Consider the following 25,501-nt stretch of genomic DNA (forward strand, 5'->3'; position numbering starts at 1 on the left):
ATTGATGCAGGAGGTTTTTATACAGTTCCTCACCGTTTAAAATTATTTTAGGTTCAATCTTTCGCTGTTGATCTTTTCCAAGGAGCGCTTTAAGGTGCTGCCAAAACGTTTAAAATTGGGGATGTAAAAATTCCTTCCCGTCGGGGAATTTCACCCCGGTCTCCCGCGTGACAGGCGGGGATACTCACAACGAGACTAACGAGGAAGTGAGCAATGCAATGTCTGTCAGAGTAAGAATCGAGCCTGTTACACAGGAACAGGAGCAGAACATTCATACCCTTGATCCAGTTGCACAGGTACAGCTAATACATTATTTATGCTCATGTGATGTGTTTGCTATGAAATAAATTGTTAAAAAAATTAGCCTGCATTGGCCGGGAATCGAACCCGGGTCTCCCGCGTGGGAGGCGAGAATTCTACCCCTGAACCACCAATGCACGCCGACTTATTTGATTCTATTTTCTGGTAGCTACAATTTATTTTTGGCTTTTGTTAATACAAGTGGGGACACTGCGTTAACATAAAAAGCTAAATGCAGCAGATACTGCATCTGGAATTGTTGACTAAATGCTGGAAACACTTCGAAGGTCCTGGAAGATCTGTGGACAGAGAATTACAGGGTTAACCTCTCAGGTGCATGAGCTCACGGCAGAGCTAAGATTTTGCACTTTTCTCGGTGCCGTGGGAGTTTCCTTCCAACGTTGTTTAGCTGCTCAATAATTACATAATTAAGAAACTAACCTTCCCCAAAAGAATAAATAGGAGCAGAATTGGGCCATTCGGCCCCTCGAGCCCCGCCATTTAATAAGTTCGTGGCTGATGAGATCTTCGACACAACGCAACTTTTCCGCCCGCTCCCCATAGCCCTTGACTCCCCGACATACAGAACTCGTTTGACGTCTTACAGTGTGGCCCGAGCGACTTCAGTTATGTTGATGGTGTGGACAAGCTGGAATTGCTTTCCTCTGGAGGCTAAGGGGAAATTTAATAAAGGCTTGCAAAATTACAATGGCTTTTGATAGAGGAAATAAAGACAACCGCTTTCCAATGGCAGGAGGGATGGTAACCAAAGGTAGAAATGTCTTATGCAGCGAATGTTAAGGCCTCATGAATATCAGGATAAGTTATCACGGCCCAGGTACTCTGTCATTCGAGTCTTGCACACGTAGCTAATGTGGCATTCTTCACACTGGCAATGAGTTGACTGATAGCCGTGCTGTGATCAGCTAACCTTGTTAGGGAGATGCAGTCGGCAAAATAATACAAGGAAGGCGGATAATAACCGCGACTGTTCTGACACTGTGAGGTACACATAAATGTGGGCATTTAAGGTGTCTTGTTCCCAATGTCATTTCCTGCTGACTTTGAAACAGCAGGCATTTTACAGAAGGCAAGGAAGTGAATGTTGCACCTCGGTACCGAATGTTGCGCTGCTGACTGTTGAGGCAACAGCAGCGTGGAAAGTTGAAAGGTTGAAGCATTGTTTCGCGCGGGTGCTTTGATTGCTGGCATTTCAAACAGCCAGAAAAAGCACTGGTTCCCTGACCGGGAATCGAACCCGGGCCGCGGCGGTGAAAGCGCCGAATCCTAACCACTAGACCACCAGGGAAGCTGCGGAAAGCATCCTGCCAGCAAGCAGAACAATGCAGTCTTTCCTCCTTGCTGCTTTGAAATTCAGGTCACTATCGCGCCAGGCAAACTTTTCGTACAAGATGTCATTTTTTAGGCGAGATCACAAACGACAAGTTCAAGAAACCACAGCATCAATTGCGGGTAGGCGTCCACCTGAAATCTATTTGCTTCTGTGCTTTTCTCAGTGATACACAGTCAGAGAAAAGTCGTCGGGAAATTGAATAATCAGCACCAAAATATCAAGGACAACACAGAGGAAATAGTAATGCACTGCTTGAGACAAAGACTCAAACACATACACGAACACAGATGTGTGCTCACTTTGTGTGGGTATGTCTCAGATATCCATATGATTCATGGAAGCTTGCAGTACAGTATGAGGCCATTCGGCCAATCGTGCCAGTGCTGTCCCCTTGAAAGATCAGACGTGTTTCTCCCGCTGTTATCTGCATTTCCCTGTCCTCTCTCGTTCCGCAGTGCCCCGCACAAAAGACAAACAGAAGGAGAACACTATGCTAACGAGGAATTGATGCAGGAGCTTTTTATACAGTTTCTCACCGTTTAAAATTATTTTAGGTTCAATTTTTCGCTGTTGATCTTTTCCAAGGAGCACGTTAAGGTGCTGCCCAAAGGCTTAAAATTGGGGATGTTAAAATTCCTCCCCGTCGGGGAATTTCACCCCGGTCTCCCGCGTGACAGGTGGGGATACTCACAAGGAAGTGAGCAATGTAATGTCTGTCAGAGTAAGAATCGAGCCTGTTACACAGGAACATGATGCCATTCAGACCCGAGAAAGCTGTTGCACAGGAACAGGAGCAGAACATTCATACCCTTGATCCAGTTGCACAGATACAGCTAATATATTATTTATGCTCAAGTGATGTGTTTGCTATGAAATGAATTGTTTAAAATGTTAACCTGCATTGGCCTGGAATCGAACCCGGGTCATCCGCCTGGGAGGCGAGAATTCTACCCCTGAACCACCAATGCACGCCGAGTTAACAAATTCCATTTTCTGGAAGCTACAATTTGTTTTTGGCTTTTGTTAATACAAGCGGGGACACTGCGTTAACATAAAAAGCTAAATGCAGCAGATACTGCATCTGGAATTGTTGACTAAATGCTGGAAACACTTCGAAGGTCCTGGAAGATCTGTGGACAGAGAATTACAGGGTTAACCTCTCAGGTGCATGAGCTCACGGCAGAGCTAAGATTTTGCACTTTTCTAGGTGCCGTGGGAGTTTCCTTCCAACGTTGTTTAGCTGCTCAAAAATTACATAATTAAGAAACTAACCTTTCCCAAAAGAATAAATAGGAGCAGAATTGGGCCATTCGGCCCCTCGAGCCCCGCCATTTAATAAGTTCGTGGCTAATGAGATCTTCGACACAACGCAACTTTTCCGCCCGCTCCCCATAACCCTTGACTCCCCGACATACAGAACTGGTTTGACGTCTTACAGTGTGGCCCGAGGGACAAGCGACTTCAGTTATGTTGATGGTGTGGACAAGCTGGAATTGCTTTCCTCTGGAGGCTAATTTAATAAAGGCTTGCAAAATTACAATGGCTTTTGATAGAGGAAATAAAGACAACCGCTTTCCAATGGCAGGAGGGATGGTAACCAAAGGTAGAATTGTCTTATGCAGCGATATCAGGATAAGTTATCACGGCCCAGGTACTCTGTCATTCGAGTCTTGCACACGTAGCTAATGTGGCATTCTTCACACTGGCAATGAGTTGACTGATAGCCGTGCTGTGATCAGCTAACCTTGTTAAGGGAGATGCAGTCGGCAAAATAATACATGGAAGGCGGATAATAACCGTGACTGTTCTGACACTGTGAGGTGCACAAAAATGTGGGCATTTAAGGTGTCTTGTTCCCAATGTCATTTCCTGCTGACTTTGAAACAGCAGGCATTTTACAGAAGGCAAGGAAGTGAATGTTGCGCTGCTGACTGTTGAGGCAACAGCAGCGTGGAAAGTTGAAAGATTGATGAGGTGCAACCATTGTTTCGCGCGGGTGCTTTGATTGCTGGCATTTCAAACAGCCAGAAAAAGCACAGGTTCCCTGACTGGGAATCGAACCCGGGCCGTGGCGGTGAAAGCGCCGAATCCTAACCACTAGACCACCAGGGAAGCTGCGGAAAGCATCCTGCCAGCAAGCAGAACAATGCAGTCTTTCCTCCTTGCTGCTTTGAAATTCAGGTCACTATCGCGCCAGGCAAACTTTTCGTACAAGATGTCATTTTTTAGGCGAGATCACAAACGACATGTTCAAGAAACCACAGCATCAATTGCGGGTAGGCGTCCACCTGAAATATATTTGCTTCTGTGCTTTTCTCAGTGATACACAGTCAGAGAAAAGTCGTCGGGATATTGAATAATCAGCACCAAAATATCAAGGACAACACAGAGGAAATAGTAATGCACTGCTTGAGACAAAGACTCAAACACAGATGTGTGCTCACTTTGTGTGGGTATGTCTCAGATATCCATATGACTCATGGAAGCTTGCAGTACATTATGAAGCCATTCGGCCAATCGTGCCAGTGCTGCCCCCTTGAAAGATCAGACGTGCTTTCTCCCGCTGTTATCTGCATTTCCCTGTCCTCTCTCGTTCCGCAGTGCCCCGCACAAAAGACAAACAGAAGGAGAACACTATGCTAACGAGGAATTGATGCAGGAGCTTTTTATACAGTTCCTCGCCGTTTAAAATTATTTTAGGTTCAATTTTTCGCTGTTGATCTTTTCCAAGGAGCACGTTAAGGTGCTGCCCAAAGGCTTAAAATTGGGGATGTTAAAATTCCTCCCCGTCGGGGAATTTCACCCCGGTCTCCCGCCTGACAGGTGGGGATACTCACAAGGAAGTGAGCAATGTAATGTCTGTCAGAGTAAGAATCGAGCCTGTTACACAGGAACAGGATGCCATTCAGCCCCTAGAAAGCTGTTGCACAGGAACAGGAGCAGAACATTCATACCCTTGATCCAGTTGCACAGATACAGCTAATATATTATTTATGCTCAAGTGATGTGTTTGCTGTGAAATTAATTGTTTAAAATGTTAACCTGCATTGGCCGGGAATCGAACCCGGGTCAACCGCGTGTGAGGCGAGAATTCTACCCCTGAGCCACCAATGCACGCCGAGTTAACACATTCCATTTTCTGGTAGCTACAATTTATTTTTGGCTTTTGTTAATACAAGCGGGGACACTGCGTTAACATAAAAAGCTAAATGCAGCAGATACTGCATCTGGAATTGTTGACTAAATGCTGGAAACACTTCGAAGGTCCTGGAAGATCTGTGGACAGAGAATTACAGGGTTAACCTCTCAGGTGCATGAGCTCACGGCAGAGCTAAGATTTTGCACTTTTCTAGGTGCCGTGGGAGTTTCCTTCCAACGTTGTTTAGCTGCTCAAAAATTACATAATTAAGAAACTAACCTTCCCCAAAAGAATAAATAGGAGCAGAATTGGGCCATTCGGCCCCTCGAGCCCCGCCATTTAATAAGTTCGTGGCTGATGAGATCTTCGACACAACGCAACTTTTCCGCCCGCTCCCCATAACCCTTGACTCCCCGACATACAGAACTCGTTTGACGTCTTGCAGTGTGGCCCGAGGGACAAGCGACTTCAGTTATGTTGATGGTGTGGACAAGCTGGAATTGCTTTCCTCTGGAGGCTAAGGGGAAATTTAATAAAGGCTTGCAAAATTACAATGGCTATTGATAGAGGAAATAAAGACAACCGCTTTCCAATGGCAGGAGGGATGGTAACCAGAGGTAGAATTGTCTTATGCAGCGAATGTTAAGGCCTCATGAATATCAGGATAAGTTATCACGGCCCAGGTACTCTGTCATTCGAGTCTTGCACACGTAGCTAATGTGGCATTCTTCACACTGGCAATGAGTTGACGGATAGCCGTGCTGTGATCAGCTAACCTTGTTAGGGAGATGCAGTCGGCAAAATAATACATGGAAGGCGGATAATAACCGTGACTGTTCTGACACTGTGAGGTACACAAAAATGTGGGCATTTAAGGTGTCTTGTTCCCAATGTCATTTCCTGCTGACTTTGAAACAGCAGGCATTTTACAGAAGGCAAGGAAGTGAATGTTGCACTTCGGTACCGAATGTTGCGCTGCTGACTGTTGAGGCAACAGCAGCGTGGAAAGTTGAAAGGTTGATGAGGTGCAACCATTGTTTCGCGCGGGTGCTTTGATTGCTGGCATTTCAAACAGCCAGAAAAAGCACTGGTTCCCTGACCGGGAATCGACCCCGGGCCACGGCGGTGAAAGCGCCGAATCCTAACCACTAGACCACCAGGGAAACTGCGGAAAGCATCCTGCCAGCAAGCAGAACAATGCAGTCTTTCCTCCTTGCTGCTTTGAAATTCAGGTCACTATCGCGCCAGGCAAACTTTTCGTACAAGATGTCATTTTTTAGGCGAGATCACAAACGACATGTTCAAGAAACCACAGCATCAATTGCGGGTAGGCGTCCACCTGAAATCTATTTGCTTCTGTGCTTTTCTCAGTGATACACAGTCAGAGAAAAGTCGTCGGGATATTGAATAATCAGCACCAAAATATCAAGGACAACACAGAGGAAATAGTAATGCACTGCTTGAGACAAAGACTCAAACACATACACGAACACAGATGTGTGCTCACTTTGTGTGGGTATGTCTCAGATATCCATATGATTCATGGAAGCTTGCAGTACAGTATGAGGCCATTCGGCCAATCGTGCCAGTGCTGTCCCCTTGAAAGACCAGACGTGCTTTCTCCCGCTGTTATCTGCATTTCCCTGTCGTCTCTCGTTCCGCAGTGCCCCGCACAAAAGACAAACAGAAGGAGAACACTATGCTAACGAGGAATTGATGCAGGAGCTTTTTATACAGTTCCTCACCGTTTAAAATTATTTTAGGTTCAATTTTTCGCTGTTGATCTTTTCCAAGGAGCACGTTAAGGTGCTGCCCAAAGGTTTAAAATTGGGGATGTTAAAATTCCTCCCCGTCGGGGAATTTCACCCCGGTCTCCCGCCTGACAGGTGGGGATACTCACAAGGAAGTGAGCAATGTAATGTCTGTCAGAGTAAGAATCGAGCCTGTTACACCGGAACAGGATGCCATTCAGCCCCTAGAAAGCTGTTGCACAGGAACAGGAGCAGAACATTCATACCCTTGATCCAATTGCACAGATACAGCTAATATATTATTTATGCTCAAGTGATGTGTTTGCTGTGAAATGAATTGTTTAAAATGTTAACCTGCATTGGCCGGGAATCGAACCCGGGTCCCCCGCGTGTGAGGCGAGAATTCTACCCCTGAACCACCAATACACGCCGAGTTAACAAATTCCATTTTCTGGTAGCTACAATTTATTTTTGGCTTTTGTTAATACAAGCGGGGACACTGCGTTAACATAAAAAGCCAAATGCAGCAGATACTGCATCTGGAATTGTTGACTAAATGCTGGAAACACTTCGAAGGTCCTGGAAGATCTGTGGACAGAGAATTACAGGGTTAACCTCTCAGGTGCATGAGCTCACGGCAGAGCTAAGATTTTGCACTTTTCTCGGTGCCGTGGGAGTTTCCTTCCAACGTTGTTTAGCTGCTCAAAAATTACATAATTAAGAAACTTACCTTCCCCAAAAGAATAAGTAGGAGCAGAATTGGGCCATTCGGCCCCTCGAGCCCCGCCATTTAATAAGTTCGTGGCTGATGAGATCTTCGACACAACGCAACTTTTCCGCCCGCTCCCCATAACCCTTGACTCCCCGACATACAGAACTCGTTTGAAGTCTTGCAGTGTGGCCCGAGGGACAAGCGACTTCAGTTATGTTGATGGTGTGGACAAGCTGGAATTGCTTTCCTCTGGAGGCTAAGGGGAAATTTAATAAAGGCTTGCAAAATTACAATGGCTTTTGATAGAGGAAATAAAGACAACCGCTTTCCAATGGCAGGAGGGATGGTAACCAGAGGTAGAATTGTCTTATGCAGCGAATGTTAAGGCCTCATGAATATCAGGATAAGTTATCACGGCCCAGGTACTCTGTCATTCGAGTCTTGCACACGTAGCTAATGTGGCATTCTTCACACTGGCAATGAGTTGACTGATAGCCGTGCTGTGATCAGCTAACCTTGTTAGGGAGATGCAGTCGGCAAAATAATACATGGAAGGCGGATAATAACCGTGACTGTTCTGACACTGTGAGGTACACAAAAATGTGGGCATTTAAGGTGTCTTGTTCCCAATGTCATTTCCTGCTGACTTTGAAACAGCAGGCATTTTACAGAAGGCAAGGAAGTGAATGTTGCACTTCGGTACCGAATGTTGCGCTGCTGACTGTTGAGGCAACAGCAGCGTGGAAAGTTGAAAGGTTGATGAGGTGCAACCCATTGTTTCGCGCGGGTGCTTTGATTGCTGGCATTTCAAACAGCCAGAAAAAGCACTGGTTCCCTGACCGGGAATCGAACCCGGGCCGCGGCGGTGAAAGCGCCGAATCCTAACCACTAGACCACCAGGGAAGCTGCGGAAAGCATCCTGCCAGCAAGCAGAACAATGCAGTCTTTCCTCCTTGCTGCTTTGAAATTCAGGTCACTGTCGCGCCAGGCAAACTTTTCGTACAAGATGTAATTTTTTAGGCGAGATCACAAACGACATGTTCAAGAAACCACAGCATCAATTGCGGGTAGGCGTCCACCTGAAATCTATTTGCTTCTGTGCGTTTCTCAGTGATACACAGTCAGAGAAAAGTCGTCGGGATATTGAATAATCAGCACCAAAATATCAAGGACAACACAGAGGAAATAGTAATGCACTGCTTGAGACAAAGACTCAAACACATACACGAACACAGATGTGTGCTCACTTTGTGTGGGTATGTCTCAGATATCCATATGATTCATGGAAGCTTGCAGTATATTATGAGGCCATTCGGCCAATCGTGCCAGTGGTGTCCCCTTGAAAGATCAGACGTGCTTTCTCCCGCTGTTATCTGCATTTCCCTGTCCTCTCTCGTTCCGCAATGCCCCGCACAAAAGACAAACAGAAGGAGAACACTATGCTAACGAGGAATTGATGCAGGAGCTTTTTATACAGTTCCTCGCCGTTTAAAATTATTTTAGGTTCAATTTTTCGCTGTTGATCTTTTCCAAGGAGCACGTTAAGGTGCTGCCCAAAGGCTTAGAATTGGGGATGTTAAAATTCCTCCCCGTCGGGGAATTTCACCCCGGTCTCCCGCGTGACAGGTGGGGATACTCACAGGGAAGTGAGCAATGTAATGTCTGTCAGAGTAAGAATCGAGCCTGTTACACAGGAACAGGATGCCATTCAGCCCCTAGAAAGCTGTTGCACAGGAACAGGAGCAGAACATTCATACCCTTGATCCAGTTGCACAGATACAGCTAATATATTATTTATGCTCAAGTGATGTGTTTGCTATGAAATGAATTGTTTAAAATGTTAACCTGCATTGGCCGGGAATCGAACCCGGGTCACCCGCGTGGGAGGCGAGAATTCTACCCCTGAACCACCAATACACGCCGAGTTAACAAATTTCATTTTCTGGTAGCTACAATTTATTTTTGGCTTTTGTTAATACAAGCGGGGACACTGCGTTAACATAAAAAGCTAAATGCAGCAGATACTGCATCTGGAATTGTTGACTAAATGCTGGAAACACTTCGAAGGTCCTGGAAGATCTGTGGACAGAGAATTACAGGGTTAACCTCTCAGGTGCATGAGCTCACGGCAGAGCTAAGATTTTGCACTTTTCTAGGTGCCGTGGGAGTTTCCTTCCAACGTTGTTTAGCTGCTCAAAAATTACATAATTAAGAAACTAACCTTCCCCAAAAGAATAAATAGGAGCAGAATTGGGCCATTCGGCCCCTCGAGCCCCGCCATTTAATAAGTTCGTGGCTGATGAGATCTTCGACACAACGCAACTTTTCCGCCCGCTCCCCATAACCCTTGACTCCCCGACATACAGAACTCATTTGACGTCTTACAGTGTGGCCCGAGGGACAAGCGACTTCAGTTATGTTGATGGTGTGGACAAGCTGGAATTGCTTTCCTCTGGAGGCTAATTTAATAAAGGCTTGCAAAATTACAATGGCTTTTGATAGAGGAAATAAAGACAACCGCTTTCCAATGGCAGGAGGGATGGTAACCAAAGGTAGAATTGTCTTATGCAGCGAATGTTAAGGCCTCATGAATATCAGGATAAGTTATCACGGCCCAGGTACTCTGTCATTCGAGTCTTGCACACGTAGCTAATGTGGCATTCTTCACACTGGCAATGAGTTGACTGATAGCCGTGCTATGATCAGCTAACCTTGTTAGGGAGATGCAGTCGGCAAAATAATACATGGAAGGCGGATAATAACCGTGACTGTTCTGACACTGTGAGGTACACAAAAATGTGGGCATTTAAGGTGTCTTGTTCCCAATGTCATTTCCTGCTGACTTTGAAACAGCAGGCATTTTACAGAAGGCAAGGAAGTGAATGTTGCGCTGCTGACTGTTGAGGCAACAGAAGCGTAGAAAGTTGAAAGGTTGATGAGGTGCAACCATTGTTTCGCGCGGGTGCTTTGATTGCTGGCATTTCAAACAGCCAGAAAAAGCACTGGTTCCCTGACACGGGAATCGAACCCGGGCCGCGGCGGTGAAAGCGCCGAATCCATAACCACTAGACCACCAGGGAAGCTGCGGAAAGCATCCTGCCAGCAAGCAGAACAATGCAGTCTTTCCTCCTTGCTGCTTTGAAATTCAGGTCACTATCGCGCCAGGCAAACTTTTCGTACAAGATGTCATTTTTTAGGCGAGATCACAAACGACATGTTCAAGAAACCACAGCATCAATTGCGGGTAGGCGTCCACCTGAAATCTATTTGCTTCTGTGCTTTTCTCAGTGATACACAGTCAGAGAAAAGTCGTCGGGATATTGAATAATCAGCACCAAAATATCAAGGACAACACAGAGGAAATAGTAATGCACTGCTTGAGACAAAGACTCAAACACATACACGAACACAGATGTGTGCTCACTTTCTGTGGGTATGTCTCAGATATCCATATGATTCATGGAAGCTTGCAGTACAGTATGAGGCCATTCGGCCAATCGTGCCAGTGCTGTCCCCTTGAAAGATCAGACGTGCTTTCTCCCGCTGTTATCTGCATTTCCCTGTCCTCTCTCGTTCCGCAGTGCCCCGCACAAAAGACAAACAGAAGGAGAACACTATGCTAACGAGGAATTGATGCAGGAGCTTTTTATACAGTTCCTCACCGTTTAAAATTATTTTAGGTTCAATTTTTCGCTGTTGATCTTTTCCAAGGAGCACGTTAAGGTGCTGCCCAAAGGCTTAAAATTGGGGATGTTAAAATTCCTCCCCGTCGGGGAATTTCACCCCGGTCTCCCGCGTGACAGGTGGGGATACTCACAAGGAAGTGAGCAATGTAATGTCTGTCAGAGTAAGAATCGAGCCTGTTACACAGGAACAGGATGCCATTCAGCCCCGAGAAAGCTGTTGCACAGAAACAGGAGCAGAACATTCATACCCTTGATCCAGTTGCACAGATACAGCTAATATATTATTTATGCTCAAGTGATGTGTTTGCTATGAAATGAATTGTTTAAAATGTTAACCTGCATTGGCCGGGAATCGAACCCGGGTCACCCGCGTGGGAGGCGAGAATTCTACCCCTGAACCACCAATACACGCCGAGTTAGCAAATTCCATTTTCTGGTAGCTACAATTTATTTTTGGCTTTTGTTAATACAAGCGGGGACACTGGGTTAACATAAAAAGCTAAATGCAGCAGATACTGCATCTGGAATTGTTGACTAAATGCTGGTAACACTTCGAAGGTCCTGGAAGATCTGTGGACAGAGAATTACAGGGTTAACCTCTCAGGTGCATGAGCTCACGGCAGAGCTAAGATTTTGCACTTTTCTAGGTGCCGCGGGAGTTTCCTTCCAACGTTGTTTAGCTGCTCAAAAATTACATAATTAAGAAACTAACCTTCCCCAAAAGAATAAATAGGAGCAGAATTTGCCATTCGGCCCCTCGAGCCCCGCCATTTAATAAGTTCGTGGCTGATGAGATCTTCGACACAACGCAACTTTTCCGCCCGCTCCCCATAACCCTTGACTCCCCGACATACAGAACTCGTTTGACGTCTTACAGTGTGGCCCGAGGGACAAGCGACTTCAGTTATGTTGATGGTGTGGACAAGCTGGAATTGCTTTCCTCTGGAGGTTAAGGGGAAATTTAATAAAGGCTTGCAAAATTACAATGGCTTTTGATAGAGGAAATAAAGACAATCGCTTTCCAATGGCAGGAGGGATGGTAACCAGAGGTAGAATTGTCTTATGCAGCGAATGTTAAGGCCTCATGAATATCAGGATAAGTTATCACGGCCCAGGTACTCTGTCATTCGAGTCTTGCACACGTAGCTAATGTGGCATTCTTCACACTGGCAATGAGTTGACTGATAGCCGTGCTGTGATCAGCTAACCTTGTTAGGGAGATGCAGTCGGCAAAATAATACATGGAAGGCGGATAATAACCGTGACTGTTCTGACACTGTGAGGTACACATAAATGTGGGCATTTAAGGTGTCTTGTTCCCAATGTCATTTCCTGCTGACTTTGAAACAGCAGGCATTTTACAGAAGGCAAGGAAGTGAATGTTGCACTTCGGTACCGAATGTTGCGCTGCTGACTGTTGAGGCAACAGCAGCGTGGAAAGTTGAAAGGTTGATGAGGTGCAACCATTGTTTCGCGCGGGTGCTTTGATTGCTGGCATTTCAAACAGCCAGAAAAAGCACTGGTTCCCTGACACGGGAATCGAACCCGGGCCGCGGCGGTGAAAGCGCCGAATCCATAACCACTAGACCACCAGGGAAGCTGCGGAAAGCATCCTGCCAGCAAGCAGAACAATGCAGTCTTTCCTCCTTGCTGCTTTGAAATTCAGGTCACTATCGCGCCAGGCAAACTTTTCGTACAAGATGTCATTTTTTAGGCGAGATCACAAACGACATGTTCAAGAAACCACAGCATCAATTGCGGGTAGGCGTCCACCTGAAATCTATTTGCTTCTGTGCTTTTCTCAGTGATACACAGTCAGAGAAAAGTCGTCGGGATATTGAATAATCAGCACCAAAATATCAAGGACAACACAGAGGAAATAGTAATGCACTGCTTGAGACAAAGACTCAAACACATACACGAACACAGATGTGTGCTCACTTTCTGTGGGTATGTCTCAGATATCCATATGATTCATGGAAGCTTGCAGTACAGTATGAGGCCATTCGGCCAATCGTGCCAGTGCTGTCCCCTTGAAAGATCAGACGTGCTTCCTCCCGCTGTTATCTGCATTTCCCTGTCCTCTCTCGTTCCGCAGTGCCCCGCACAAAAGACAAACAGAAGGAGAACACTATGCTAACGAGGAATTGATGCAGGAGCTTTTTATACAGTTCCTCACCGTTTAAAATTATTTTAGGTTCAATTTTTCGCTGTTGATCTTTTCCAAGGAGCACGTTAAGGTGCTGCCCAAAGGCTTAAAATTGGGGATGTTAAAATTCCTCCCCGTCGGGGAATTTCACCCCGGTCTCCCGCGTGACAGGTGGGGATACTCACAAGGAAGTGATCAATGTAATGTCTGTCAGAGTAAGAATCGAGCCTGTTACACAGGAACAGGATGCCATTCAGCCCCTAGAAAGCTGTTGCACAGAAACAGGAGCAGAACATTCATACCCTTGATCCAGTTGCACAGATACAGCTAATATATTATTTATGCTCAAGTGATGTGTTTGCTATGAAATGAATTGTTTAAAATGTTAACCTGCATTGGCCGGGAATCGAACCCGGGTCAGCCGCGTGGGAGGCGAGAATTCTACCCCTGAACCACCAATGCACGCCGAGCTAACAAATTCCATTTTCTGGTAGCTACAATTTATTTTTGGCTTTTGTTAATACAAGCGGGGACACTGGGTTAACATAAAAAGCTAAATGCAGCAGATACTGCATCTGGAATTGTTGACTAAATGCTGGAAACACTTCGAAGGTCCTGGAAGATCTGTGGACAGAGAATTACAGGGTTAACCTCTCAGGTGCATGAGCTCACGGCAGAGCTAAGATTTTGCACTTTTCTAGGTGCCGTGGGAGTTTCCTTCCAACGTTGTTTAGCTGCTCAAAAATTACATAATTAAGAAACTAACCTTCCCCAAAAGAATAAATAGGAGCAGAATTTGCCATTCGGCCCCTCGAGCCCCGCCATTTAATAAGTTCGTGGCTGATGAGATCTTCGACACAACGCAACTTTTCCGCCCGCTCCCCATAACCCTTGACTCCCCGACATACAGAACTCGTTTGACGTCTTACAGTGTGGCCCGATGGACAAGCGACTTCAGTTATGTTGATGGTGTGGACAAGCTGGAATTGCTTTCCTCTGGAGGTTAAGGGGAAATTTAATAAAGGCTTGCAAAATTACAATGGCTTTTGATAGAGGAAATAAAGACAATCGCTTTCCAATGGCAGGAGGGATGGTAACCAGAGGTAGAATTGTCTTATGCAGCGAATGTTAAGGCCTCATGAATATCAGGATAAGTTATCACGGCCCAGGTACTCTGTCATTCGAGTCTTGCACACGTAGCTAATGTGGCATTCTTCACACTGGCAATGAGTTGACTGATAGCCGTGCTGTGATCAGCTAACCTTGTTAGGGAGATGCAGTCGGCAAAATAATACATGGAAGGCGGATAATAACCGTGACTGTTCTGACACTGTGAGGTACACATAAATGTGGGCATTTAAGGTGTCTTGTTCCCAATGTCATTTCCTGCTGACTTTGAAACAGCAGGCATTTTACAGAAGGCAAGGAAGTGAATGTTGCACTTCGGTACCGAATGTTGCGCTGCTGACTGTTGAGGCAACAGCAGCGTGGAAAGTTGAAAGGTTGATGAGGTGCAACCATTGTTTCGCGCGGGTGCTTTGATTGCTGGCATTTCAAACAGCCAGAAAAAGCACTGGTTCCCTGACACGGGAATCGAACCCGGGCCGCGGCGGTGAAAGCGCCGAATCCATAACCACTAGACCACCAGGGAAGCTGCGGAAAGCATCCTGCCAGCAAGCAGAACAATGCAGTCTTTCCTCCTTGCTGCTTTGAAATTCAGGTCACTATCGCGCCAGGCAAACTTTTCGTACAAGATGTCATTTTTTAGGCGAGATCACAAACGACATGTTCAAGAAACCACAGCATCAATTGCGGGTAGGCGTCCACCTGAAATCTATTTGCTTCTGTGCTTTTCTCAGTGATACACAGTCAGAGAAAAGTCGTCGGGATATTGAATAATCAGCACCAAAATATCAAGGACAACACAGAGGAAATAGTAATGCACTGCTTGAGACAAAGACTCAAACACATACACGAACACAGATGTGTGCTCACTTTCTGTGGGTATGTCTCAGATATCCATATGATTCATGGAAGCTTGCAGTACAGTATGAGGCCATTCGGCCAATCGTGCCAGTGCTGTCCCCTTGAAAGATCAGACGTGCTTTCTCCCGCTGTTATCTGCATTTCCCTGTCCTCTCTCGTTCCGCAGTGCCCCGCACAAAAGACAAACAGAAGGAGAACACTATGCTAACGAGGAATTGATGCAGGAGCTTTTTATACAGTTCCTCACCGTTTAAAATTATTTTAGGTTCAATTTTTCGCTGTTGATCTTTTCCAAGGAGCACGTTAAGGTGCTGCCCAAAGGCTTAAAATTGGGGATGTTAAAATTCCTCCCCGTCGGGGAATTTCACCCCGGTCTCCCGCGTGACAGGTGGGGATACTCACAAGGAAGTGAGCAATGTAATGTCTGTCAGAGTAAGAATCGAGCCTGTTACACAGGAACAGGATGCCATTCAGTCCCTAGAAAGCTGTTGTACAGAAACAGGAGCAGAACATTCATACCCTTGATCCAGTTGCACAGATACACCTAATATATTATTTATGCTCAAGTGATGTGTTTGCTATGAAATGAATTGTTTAAAATGTTAACCTGCATTGGCCGGGAATCGAACCCGGGTCACCCGCGTGGGAGGCGAGAATTCTACCCCTGAACCACCAATGCACGCCGAGTTAACAAATTCCATTTTCTGGTAGCTACAATTTGTTTTTGGCTTTTGTAAAGACAAGCGGGGACACTGCGTTAACATAAAAAGCTAAATGCAGCAGATACTGCATCTGGAATTGTTGACTAAATGCTGGAAACACTTCGAAGGTCCTGGAAGATCTGTGGACAGGGAATTACAGGGTTAACCTCTCAGGTGCATGAGCTCACGGCAGAGCTAAGATTTTGCACTTTTCTAGGTGCCGTGGGAGTTTCCTTCCAACGTTGTTTAGCTGCTCAAAAATTACATAATTAAGAAACTAACCTTCCCCAAAAGAATAAATAGGAGCAGAATTGGGCCATTCGGCCCCTCGAGCCCCGCCATTTAATAAGTTCGTGGCTGATGAGATCTTCGACACAACGCAACTTTTCCGCCCGCTCCCCATAACCCTTGACTCCCCGACATACAGAACTCGTTTGACGTCTTACAGTGTGGCCCGAGGGACAAGCGACTTCAGTTATGTTGATGGTGTGGACAAGCTGGAATTGCTTTCCTCTGGAGGTTAAGGGGAAATTTAATAAAGGCTTGCAAAATTACAATGGCTTTTGATAGAGGAAATAAAGACAATCGCTTTCCAATGGCAGGAGGGATGGTAACCAGAGGTAGAATTGTCTTATGCAGCGAATGTTAAGGCCTCATGAATATCAGGATAAGTTATCACGGCCCAGGTACTCTGTCATTCGAGTCTTGCACACGTAGCTAATGTGGCATTCTTCACACTGGCAATGAGTTGACGGATAGCCGTGCTGTGATCAGCTAACCTTGTTAGGGAGATGCAGTCGGCAAAATAATACATGGAAGGCGGATAATAACCGTGACTGTTCTGACACTGTGAGGTACACAAAAATGTGGGCATTTAAGGTGTCTTGTTCCCAATGTCATTTCCTGCTGACTTTGAAACAGCAGGCATTTTACAGAAGGCAAGGAAGTGAATGTTGCGCTGCTGACTGTTGAGGCAACAGAAGCGTAGAAAGTTGAAAGGTTGATGAGGTGCAACCATTGTTTCGCGCGGGTGCTTTGATTGCTGGCATTTCAAACAGCCAGAAAAAGCACTGGTTCCCTGACACGGGAATCGAACCCGGGCCGCGGCGGTGAAAGCGCCGAATCCATAACCACTAGACCACCAGGGAAGCTGCGGAAAGCATCCTGCCAGCAAGCAGAACAATGCAGTCTTTCCTCCTTGCTGCTTTGAAATTCAGGTCACTATCGCGCCAGGCAAACTTTTCGTACAAGATGTCATTTTTTAGGCGAGATCACAAACGACATGTTCAAGAAACCACAGCATCAATTGCGGGTAGGCGTCCACCTGAAATCTATTTGCTTCTGTGCTTTTCTCAGTGATACACAGTCAGAGAAAAGTCGTCGGGATATTGAATAATCAGCACCAAAATATCAAGGACAACACAGAGGAAATAGTAATGCACTGCTTGAGACAAAGACTCAAACACATACACGAACACAGATGTGTGCTCACTTTCTGTGGGTATGTCTCAGATATCCATATGATTCATGGAAGCTTGCAGTACAGTATGAGGCCATTCGGCCAATCGTGCCAGTGCTGTCCCCTTGAAAGATCAGACGTGCTTTCTCCCGCTGTTATCTGCATTTCCCTGTCCTCTCTCGTTCCGCAGTGCCCCGCACAAAAGACAAACAGAAGGAGAACACTATGCTAACGAGGAATTGATGCAGGAGCTTTTTATACAGTTCCTCACCGTTTAAAATTATTTTAGGTTCAATTTTTCGCTGTTGATCTTTTCCAAGGAGCACGTTAAGGTGCTGCCCAAAGGCTTAAAATTGGGGATGTTAAAATTCCTCCCCGTCGGGGAATTTCACCCCGGTCTCCCGCGTGACAGGTGGGGATACTCACAAGGAAGTGAGCAATGTAATGTCTGTCAGAGTAAGAATCGAGCCTGTTACACAGGAACAGGATGCCATTCAGCCCCTAGAAAGCTGTTGTACAGAAACAGGAGCAGAACATTCATACCCTTGATCCAGTTGCACAGATACACCTAATATATTATTTATGCTCAAGTGATGTGTTTGCTATGAAATGAATTGTTTAAAATGTTAACCTGCATTGGCCGGGAATCGAACCCGGGTCACCCGCGTGGGAGGCGAGAATTCTACCCCTGAACCACCAATGCACGCCGAGTTAACAAATTCCATTTTCTGGTAGCTACAATTTGTTTTTGGCTTTTGTAAAGACAAGCGGGGACACTGCGTTAACATAAAAAGCGAAATGCAGCAGATACTGCATCTGGAATTGTTGACTAAATGCTGGAAACACTTCGAAGGTCCTGGAAGATCTGTGGACAGGGAATTACAGGGTTAACCTCTCAGGTGCATGAGCTCACGGCAGAGCTAAGATTTTGCACTTTTCTAGGTGCCGTGGGAGTTTCCTTCCAACGTTGTTTAGCTGCTCAAAAATTACATAATTAAGAAACTAACCTTCCCCAAAAGAATAAATAGGAGCAGAATTGGGCCATTCGGCCCCTCGAGCCCCGCCATTTAATAAGTTCGTGGCTGATGAGATCTTCGACACAACGCAACTTTTCCGCCCGCTCCCCATAACCCTTGACTCCCCGACATACAGAACTCGTTTGACGTCTTACAGTGTGGCCCGAGGGACAAGCGACTTCAGTTATGTTGATGGTGTGGACAAGCTGGAATTGCTTTCCTCTGGAGGTTAAGGGGAAATTTAATAAAGGCTTGCAAAATTACAATGGCTTTTGATAGAGGAAATAAAGACAATCGCTTTCCAATGGCAGGAGGGATGGTAACCAGAGGTAGAATTGTCTTATGCAGCGAATGTTAAGGCCTCATGAATATCAGGATAAGTTATCACGGCCCAGGTACTCTGTCATTCGAGTCTTGCACACGTAGCTAATGTGGCATTCTTCACACTGGCAATGAGTTGACTGATAGCCGTGCTGTGATCAGCTAACCTTGTTAGGGAGATGCAGTCGGCAAAATAATACATGGAAGGCGGATAATAACCGTGACTGTTCTGACACTGTGAGGTACACATAAATGTGGGCATTTAAGGTGTCTTGTTCCCAATGTCATTTCCTGCTGACTTTGAAACAGCAGGCATTTTACAGAAGGCAAGGAAGTGAATGTTGCACTTCGGTACCGAATGTTGCGCTGCTGACTGTTGAGGCAACAGCAGCGTGGAAAGTTGAAAGGTTGATGAGGTGCAACCATTGTTTCGCGCGGGTGCTTTGATTGCTGGCATTTCAAACAGCCAGAAAAAGCACTGGATCCCTGACCGGGAATCGACCCCGGGCCACGGCGGTGAAAGCGCCGAATCCTAACCACTAGACCACCAGGGAAGCTGCGGAAAGCATCCTGCCAGCAAGCAGAACAATGCAGTCTTTCCTCCTTGCTGCTTTGAAATTCAGGTCACTATCGCGCCAGGCAAACTTTTCGTACAAGATGTCATTTTTTAGGCGAGATCACAAACGACATGTTCAAGAAACCACAGCATCAATTGCGGGTAGGCGTCCACCTGAAATCTATTTGCTTCTGTGCTTTTCTCAGTGATACACAGTCAGAGAAAAGTCGTCGGGATATTGAATAATCAGCACCAAAATATCAAGGACAACACAGAGGAAATAGTAATGCACTGCTTGAGACAAAGACTCAAACACATACACGAACACAGATGTGTGCTCACTTTCTGTGGGTATGTCTCAGATATCCATATGATTCATGGAAGCTTGCAGTACAGTATGAGGCCATTCGGCCAATCGTGCCAGTGCTGTCCCCTTGAAAGATCAGACGTGCTTTCTCCCGCTGTTATCTGCATTTCCCTGTCCTCTCTCGTTCCGCAGTGCCCCGCACAAAAGACAAACAGAAGGAGAACACTATGCTAACGAGGAATTGATGCAGGAGCTTTTTATACAGTTCCTCACCGTTTAAAATTATTTTAGGTTCAATTTTTCGCTGTTGATCTTTTCCAAGGAGCACGTTAAGGTGCTGCCCAAAGGCTTAAAATTGGGGATGTTAAAATTCCTCCCCGTCGGGGAATTTCACCCCGGTCTCCCGCGTGACAGGTGGGGATACTCACAAGGAAGTGATCAATGTAATGTCTGTCAGAGTAAGAATCGAGCCTGTTACACAGGAACAGGATGCCATTCAGCCCCTAGAAAGCTGTTGCACAGAAACAGGAGCAGAACATTCATACCCTTGATCCAGTTGCACAGATACAGCTAATATATTATTTATGCTCAAGTGATGTGTTTGCTATGAAATGAATTGTTTAAAATGTTAACCTGCATTGGCCGGGAATCGAACCCGGGTCCCCCGCGTGGCAGGCGAGAATTCTACCCCTGAACCACCAATACACGCCGAGTTAACAAATTCCATTTTCTGGTAGCTACAATTTATTTTTGGCTTTTGTTAATACAAGCGGGGACACTGCGTTAACATAAAAAGCTAAATGCAGCAGATACTGCATCTGGAATTGTTGACTAAATGCTGGAAACACTTCGAAGGTCCTGGAAGATCTGTGGACAGAGAATTACAGGGTTAACCTCTCAGGTGCATGAGCTCACGGCAGAGCTAAGATTTTGCACTTTTCTAGGTGCCGTGGGAGTTTCCTTCCAACGTTGTTTAGCTGCTCAAAAATTACATAATTAAGAAACTAACCTTCCCCAAAAGAATAAATAGGAGCAGAATTGGGCCATTCGGCCCCTCGAGCCCCGCCATTTAATAAGTTCGTGGCTGATGAGATCTTCGACACAACGCAACTTTTCCGCCCGCTCCCCATAACCCTTGACTCCCCGACATACAGAACTCGTTTGACGTCTTACAGTGTGGCCCGAGGGACAAGCGACTTCAGTTATGTTGATGGTGTGGACAAGCTGGAATTGCTTTCCTCTGGAGGTTAAGGGGAAATTTAATAAAGGCTTGCAAAATTACAATGGCTTTTGATAGAGGAAATAAAGACAATCGCTTTCCAATGGCAGGAGGGATGGTAACCAGAGGTAGAATTGTCTTATGCAGCGAATGTTAAGGCCTCATGAATATCAGGATAAGTTATCACGGCCCAGGTACTCTGTCATTCGAATCTTGCACACGTAGCTAATGTGGCATTCTTCACACTGGCAATGAGTTGACTGATAGCCGTGCTGTGATCAGCTAACCTTGTTAGGGAGATGCAGTCGGCAAAATAATACATGGAAGGCGGATAATAACCGTGACTGTTCTGACACTGTGAGGTACACATAAATTTGGGCATTTAAGGTGTCTTGTTCCCAATGTCATTTCCTGCTGACTTTGAAACAGCAGGCATTTTACAGAAGGCAAGGAAGTGAATGTTGCACTTCGGTACCGAATGTTGCGCTGCTGACTGTTGAGGCAACAGAAGCGTGGAAAGTTGAAAGGTTGATGAGGTGCAACCATTGTTTCGCGCGGGTGCTTTGATTGCTGGCATTTCAAAGAGCCAGAAAAAGCACTGGTTCCCTGACCGGGAATCGAACCCGAGCCGCGGTGAGTGAAAGCGCCGAATCCTAACCACTAGACCACCAGGGAAGCTGCGGAAAGCATCTTGCCAGCAAGCAGAACAATGCAGTCTTTCCTCCTTGCTGCTTTGAAATTCAGGTCACTATCGCGCCAGGCAAACTTTTCGTACAAGATGTCATTTTTTAGGCGAGATCACAAACGACATGTTCAAGAAACCACAGCATCAATTGCGGGTAGGCGTCCACCTGAAATCTATTTGCTTCTGTGCTTTTCTCAGTGATACACAGTCAGAGAAAAGTCGTCGGGATATTGAATAATCAGCACCAAAATATCAAGGACAACACAGAGGAAATAGTAATGCACTGCTTGAGACAAAGACTCAAACACATACACGAACTCGGATGTGTGCTCACTTTGTGTGGGTATGTCTCAGATATCCATATGATTCATGGAAGCTTGCAGTACACTATGAGGCCATTCGGCCAATCGTGCCAGTGCTGTCCCCTTGAAAGATCAGACGTGCTTTCTCCCGCTGTTATCTGCATTTCCCTGTCCTCTCTCGTTCCGCAGTGCCCCGCACAAAAGACAAACAGAAGGAGAACACTATGCTAACGAGGAATTGATGCAGGAGCTTTTTATACAGTTCCTCACCGTTTAAAATTATTTAAGTTCAATTTTTCGCTGTTGATCTTTTCCAAGGAGCACGTTAAGGTGCTGCCCAAAGGCTTAAAATTGGGGATGTTAAAATTCCTCCCCGTCGGGGAATTTCACCCCGGTCCCCCGCGTGACAGGTGGGGATACTCACAAGGAAGTGAGCAATGTAATGTCTGTCAGAGTAAGAATCGAGCCTGTTACACAGGAACAGGATGCCATTCAGCCCCTAGAAAGCTGTTGTACAGAAACAGGAGCAGAACATTCATACCCTTGATCCAGTTGCACAGATACACCTAATATATTATTTATGCTCAAGTGATGTGTTTGCTATGAAATGAATTGTTTAAAATGTTAACCTGCATTGGCCGGGAATCGAACCCGGGTCACCCGCGTGGGAGGCGAGAATTCTACCCCTGAACCACCAATGCACGCCGAGTTAACAAATTCCATTTTCTGGTAGCTACAATTTGTTTTTGGCTTTTGTAAAGACAAGCGGGGACACTGCGTTAACATAAAAAGCTAAATGCAGCAGATACTGCATCTGGAATTGTTGACTAAATGCTGGAAACACTTCGAAGGTCCTGGAAGATCTGTGGACAGAGAATCACAGGGTTAACCTCTCAGGTGCATGAGCTCACGGCAGAGCTAAGATTTTGCACTTTTCTAGGTGCCGTGGGAGTTTCCTTCCAACGTTGTTTAGCTGCTCAAAAATTACATAATTAAGAAACTAACCTTCCCCAAAAGAATAAATAGGAGCAGAATTGGGCCATTCGGCCCCTCGAGCCCCGCCATTTAATAAGTTCGTGGCTGATGAGATCTTCGACACAACGCAACTTTTCCGCCCGCTCCCCATAACCCTTGACTCCCCGACATACAGAACTCGTTTGACGTCTTACAGTGTGGCCCGAGGGACAAGCGACTTCAGTTATGTTGATGGTGTGGACAAGCTGGAATTGCTTTCCTCTGGAGGTTAAGGGGAAATTTAATAAAGGCTTGCAAAATTACAATGGCTTTTGATAGAGGAAATAAAGACAATCGCTTTCCAATGGCAGGAGGGATGGTAACCAGAGGTAGAATTGTCTTATGCAGCGAATGTTAAGGCCTCATGAATATCAGGATAAGTTATCACGGCCCAGGTACTCTGTCATTCGAGTCTTGCACACGTAGCTAATGTGGCATTCTTCACACTGGCAATGAGTTGACTGATAGCCGTGCTGTGATCAGCTAACCTTGTTAGGGAGATGCAGTCGGCAAAATAATACATGGAAGGCGGATAATAACCGTGACTGTTCTGACACTGTGAGGTACACATAAATGTGGGCATTTAAGGTGTCTTGTTCCCAATGTCATTTCCTGCTGACTTTGAAACAGCAGGCATTTTACAGAAGGCAAGGAAGTGAATGTTGCACTTCGGTACCGAATGTTGCGCTGCTGACTGTTGAGGCAACAGCAGCGTGGAAAGTTGAAAGGTTGATGAGGTGCAACCATTGTTTCGCGCGGGTGCTTTGATTGCTGGCATTTCAAACAGCCAGAAAAAGCACTGGTTCCCTGACCGGGAATCGACCCCGGGCCACGGCGGTGAAAGCGCCGAATCCTAACCACTAGACCACCAGGGAAGCTGCGGAAAGCATCCTGCCAGCAAGCAGAACAATGCAGTCTTTCCTCCTTGCTGCTTTGAAATTCAGGTCACTATCGCGCCAGGCAAACTTTTCGTACAAGATGTCATTTTTTAGGCGAGATCACAAACGACATGTTCAAGAAACCACAGCATCAATTGCGGGTAGGCGTCCACCTGAAATCTATTTGCTTCTGTGCTTTTCTCAGTGATACACAGTCAGAGAAAAGTCGTCGGGATATTGAATAATCAGCACCAAAATATCAAGGACAACACAGAGGAAATAGTAATGCACTGCTTGAGACAAAGACTCAAACACATACACGAACACAGATGTGTGCTCACTTTCTGTGGGTATGTCTCAGATATCCATATGATTCATGGAAGCTTGCAGTACAGTATGAGGCCATTCGGCCAATCGCGCCAGTGCTGTCCCCTTGAAAGATCAGACGTGCTTTCTCCCGCTGTTATCTGCATTTCCCTGTCCTCTCTCGTTCCGCAGTGCCCCGCACAAAAGACAAACAGAAGGAGAACACTATGCTAACGAGGAATTGATGCAGGAGCTTTTTATACAGTTCCTCACCGTTTAAAATTATTTAAGTTCAATTTTTCGCTGTTGATCTTTTCCAAGGAGCACGTTAAGGTGCTGCCCAAAGGCTTAAAATTGGGGATGTTAAAATTCCTCCCCGTCGGGGAATTTCACCCTGGTCTCCCGCGTGACAGGTGGGGATACTCACAAGGAAGTGAGCAATGTAATGTCTGTCAGAGTAAGAATCGAGCCTGTTACACAGGAACAGGATGCCATTCAGCCCCTAGAAAGCTGTTGTACAGAAACAGGAGCAGAACATTCATACCCTTGATCCAGTTGCACAGATACACCTAATATATTATTTATGCTCAAGTGATGTGTTTGCTATGAAATGAATTGTTTAAAATGTTAACCTGCATTGGCCGGGAATCGAACCCGGGTCACCCGCGTGGGAGGCGAGAATTCTACCCCTGAACCACCAATGCACGCCGAGTTAACAAATTCCATTTTCTGGTAGCTACAATTTGTTTTTGGCTTTTGTAAAGACAAGCGGGGACACTGCGTTAACATAAAAAGCTAAATGCAGCAGATACTGCATCTGGAATTGTTGACTAAATGCTGGAAACACTTCGAAGGTCCTGGAAGATCTGTGGACAGAGAATTACAGGGTTAACCTCTCAGGTGCATGAGCTCACGGCAGAGCTAAGATTTTGCACTTTTCTAGGTGCCGTGGGAGTTTCCTTCCAACGTTGTTTAGCTGCTCAAAAATTACATAATTAAGAAACTAACCTTCCCCAAAAGAATAAATAGGAGCAGAATTGGGCCATTCGGCCCCTCGAGCCCCGCCATTTAATAAGTTCGTGGCTGATGAGATCTTCGACACAACGCAACTTTTCCGCCCGCTCCCCATAACCCTTGACTCCCCGACATACAGAACTCGTTTGACGTCTTACAGTGTGGCCCGAGGGACAAGCGACTTCAGTTATGTTGATGGTGTGGACAAGCTGGAATTGCTTTCCTCTGGAGGTTAAGGGGAAATTTAATAAAGGCTTGCAAAATTACAATGGCTTTTGATAGAGGAAATAAAGACAATCGCTTTCCAATGGCAGGAGGGATGGTAACCAGAGGTAGAATTGTCTTATGCAGCGAATGTTAAGGCCTCATGAATATCAGGATAAGTTATCACGGCCCAGGTACTCTGTCATTCGAGTCTTGCACACGTAGCTAATGTGGCATTCTTCACACTGGCAATGAGTTGACTGATAGCCGTGCTGTGATCAGCTAACCTTGTTAGGGAGATGCAGTCGGCAAAATAATACATGGAAGGCGGATAATAACCGTGACTGTTCTGACACTGTGAGGTACACATAAATGTGGGCATTTAAGGTGTCTTGTTCCCAATGTCATTTCCTGCTGACTTTGAAACAGCAGGCATTTTACA

General features: G+C 45.8%; 12 non-coding genes across 12 annotated transcripts; all 12 read right to left on the minus strand.

Moving 5' to 3' along the window:
• Positions 1-366: 366 nt before the first annotated feature.
• Positions 367-437, minus strand: trnag-ccc (transfer RNA glycine (anticodon CCC)). Its single transcript has one exon. It is a non-coding gene; the product is annotated as a tRNA-Gly (tRNA).
• A 1,100-nt stretch (positions 438-1,537) lies between these two features.
• Positions 1,538-1,609, minus strand: trnae-uuc (transfer RNA glutamic acid (anticodon UUC)). The gene has a single exon. It is a non-coding gene; the product is annotated as a tRNA-Glu (tRNA).
• Positions 1,610-4,697: 3,088 nt separating this feature from the next.
• On the minus strand, positions 4,698-4,768 carry trnav-cac (transfer RNA valine (anticodon CAC)). Its single transcript has one exon. It is a non-coding gene; the product is annotated as a tRNA-Val (tRNA).
• A 2,131-nt stretch (positions 4,769-6,899) lies between these two features.
• Positions 6,900-6,970, minus strand: trnav-cac (transfer RNA valine (anticodon CAC)). Its single transcript has one exon. It is a non-coding gene; the product is annotated as a tRNA-Val (tRNA).
• A 1,117-nt stretch (positions 6,971-8,087) lies between these two features.
• Positions 8,088-8,159, minus strand: trnae-uuc (transfer RNA glutamic acid (anticodon UUC)). The gene has a single exon. It is a non-coding gene; the product is annotated as a tRNA-Glu (tRNA).
• Positions 8,160-9,102: 943 nt separating this feature from the next.
• On the minus strand, positions 9,103-9,173 carry trnag-ccc (transfer RNA glycine (anticodon CCC)). Its single transcript has one exon. It is a non-coding gene; the product is annotated as a tRNA-Gly (tRNA).
• A 2,106-nt stretch (positions 9,174-11,279) lies between these two features.
• trnag-ccc (transfer RNA glycine (anticodon CCC)) lies at positions 11,280-11,350 on the minus strand. Its single transcript has one exon. It is a non-coding gene; the product is annotated as a tRNA-Gly (tRNA).
• A 2,132-nt stretch (positions 11,351-13,482) lies between these two features.
• On the minus strand, positions 13,483-13,553 carry trnag-ccc (transfer RNA glycine (anticodon CCC)). Its single transcript has one exon. It is a non-coding gene; the product is annotated as a tRNA-Gly (tRNA).
• A 2,132-nt stretch (positions 13,554-15,685) lies between these two features.
• trnag-ccc (transfer RNA glycine (anticodon CCC)) lies at positions 15,686-15,756 on the minus strand. Its single transcript has one exon. It is a non-coding gene; the product is annotated as a tRNA-Gly (tRNA).
• A 2,113-nt stretch (positions 15,757-17,869) lies between these two features.
• trnag-ccc (transfer RNA glycine (anticodon CCC)) lies at positions 17,870-17,940 on the minus strand. The gene has a single exon. It is a non-coding gene; the product is annotated as a tRNA-Gly (tRNA).
• Positions 17,941-22,273: 4,333 nt separating this feature from the next.
• On the minus strand, positions 22,274-22,344 carry trnag-ccc (transfer RNA glycine (anticodon CCC)). The gene has a single exon. It is a non-coding gene; the product is annotated as a tRNA-Gly (tRNA).
• A 2,130-nt stretch (positions 22,345-24,474) lies between these two features.
• Positions 24,475-24,545, minus strand: trnag-ccc (transfer RNA glycine (anticodon CCC)). The gene has a single exon. It is a non-coding gene; the product is annotated as a tRNA-Gly (tRNA).
• Positions 24,546-25,501: the final 956 nt, after the last annotated feature.

This window comes from Somniosus microcephalus, unplaced genomic scaffold (assembly GCF_052327205.1).
Source record: "Somniosus microcephalus isolate GS21.2 unplaced genomic scaffold, FLI_Smic_1.0 unresolved_chr8, whole genome shotgun sequence".
NCBI classification, from domain to species: domain Eukaryota; kingdom Metazoa; phylum Chordata; class Chondrichthyes; order Squaliformes; family Somniosidae; genus Somniosus; species Somniosus microcephalus.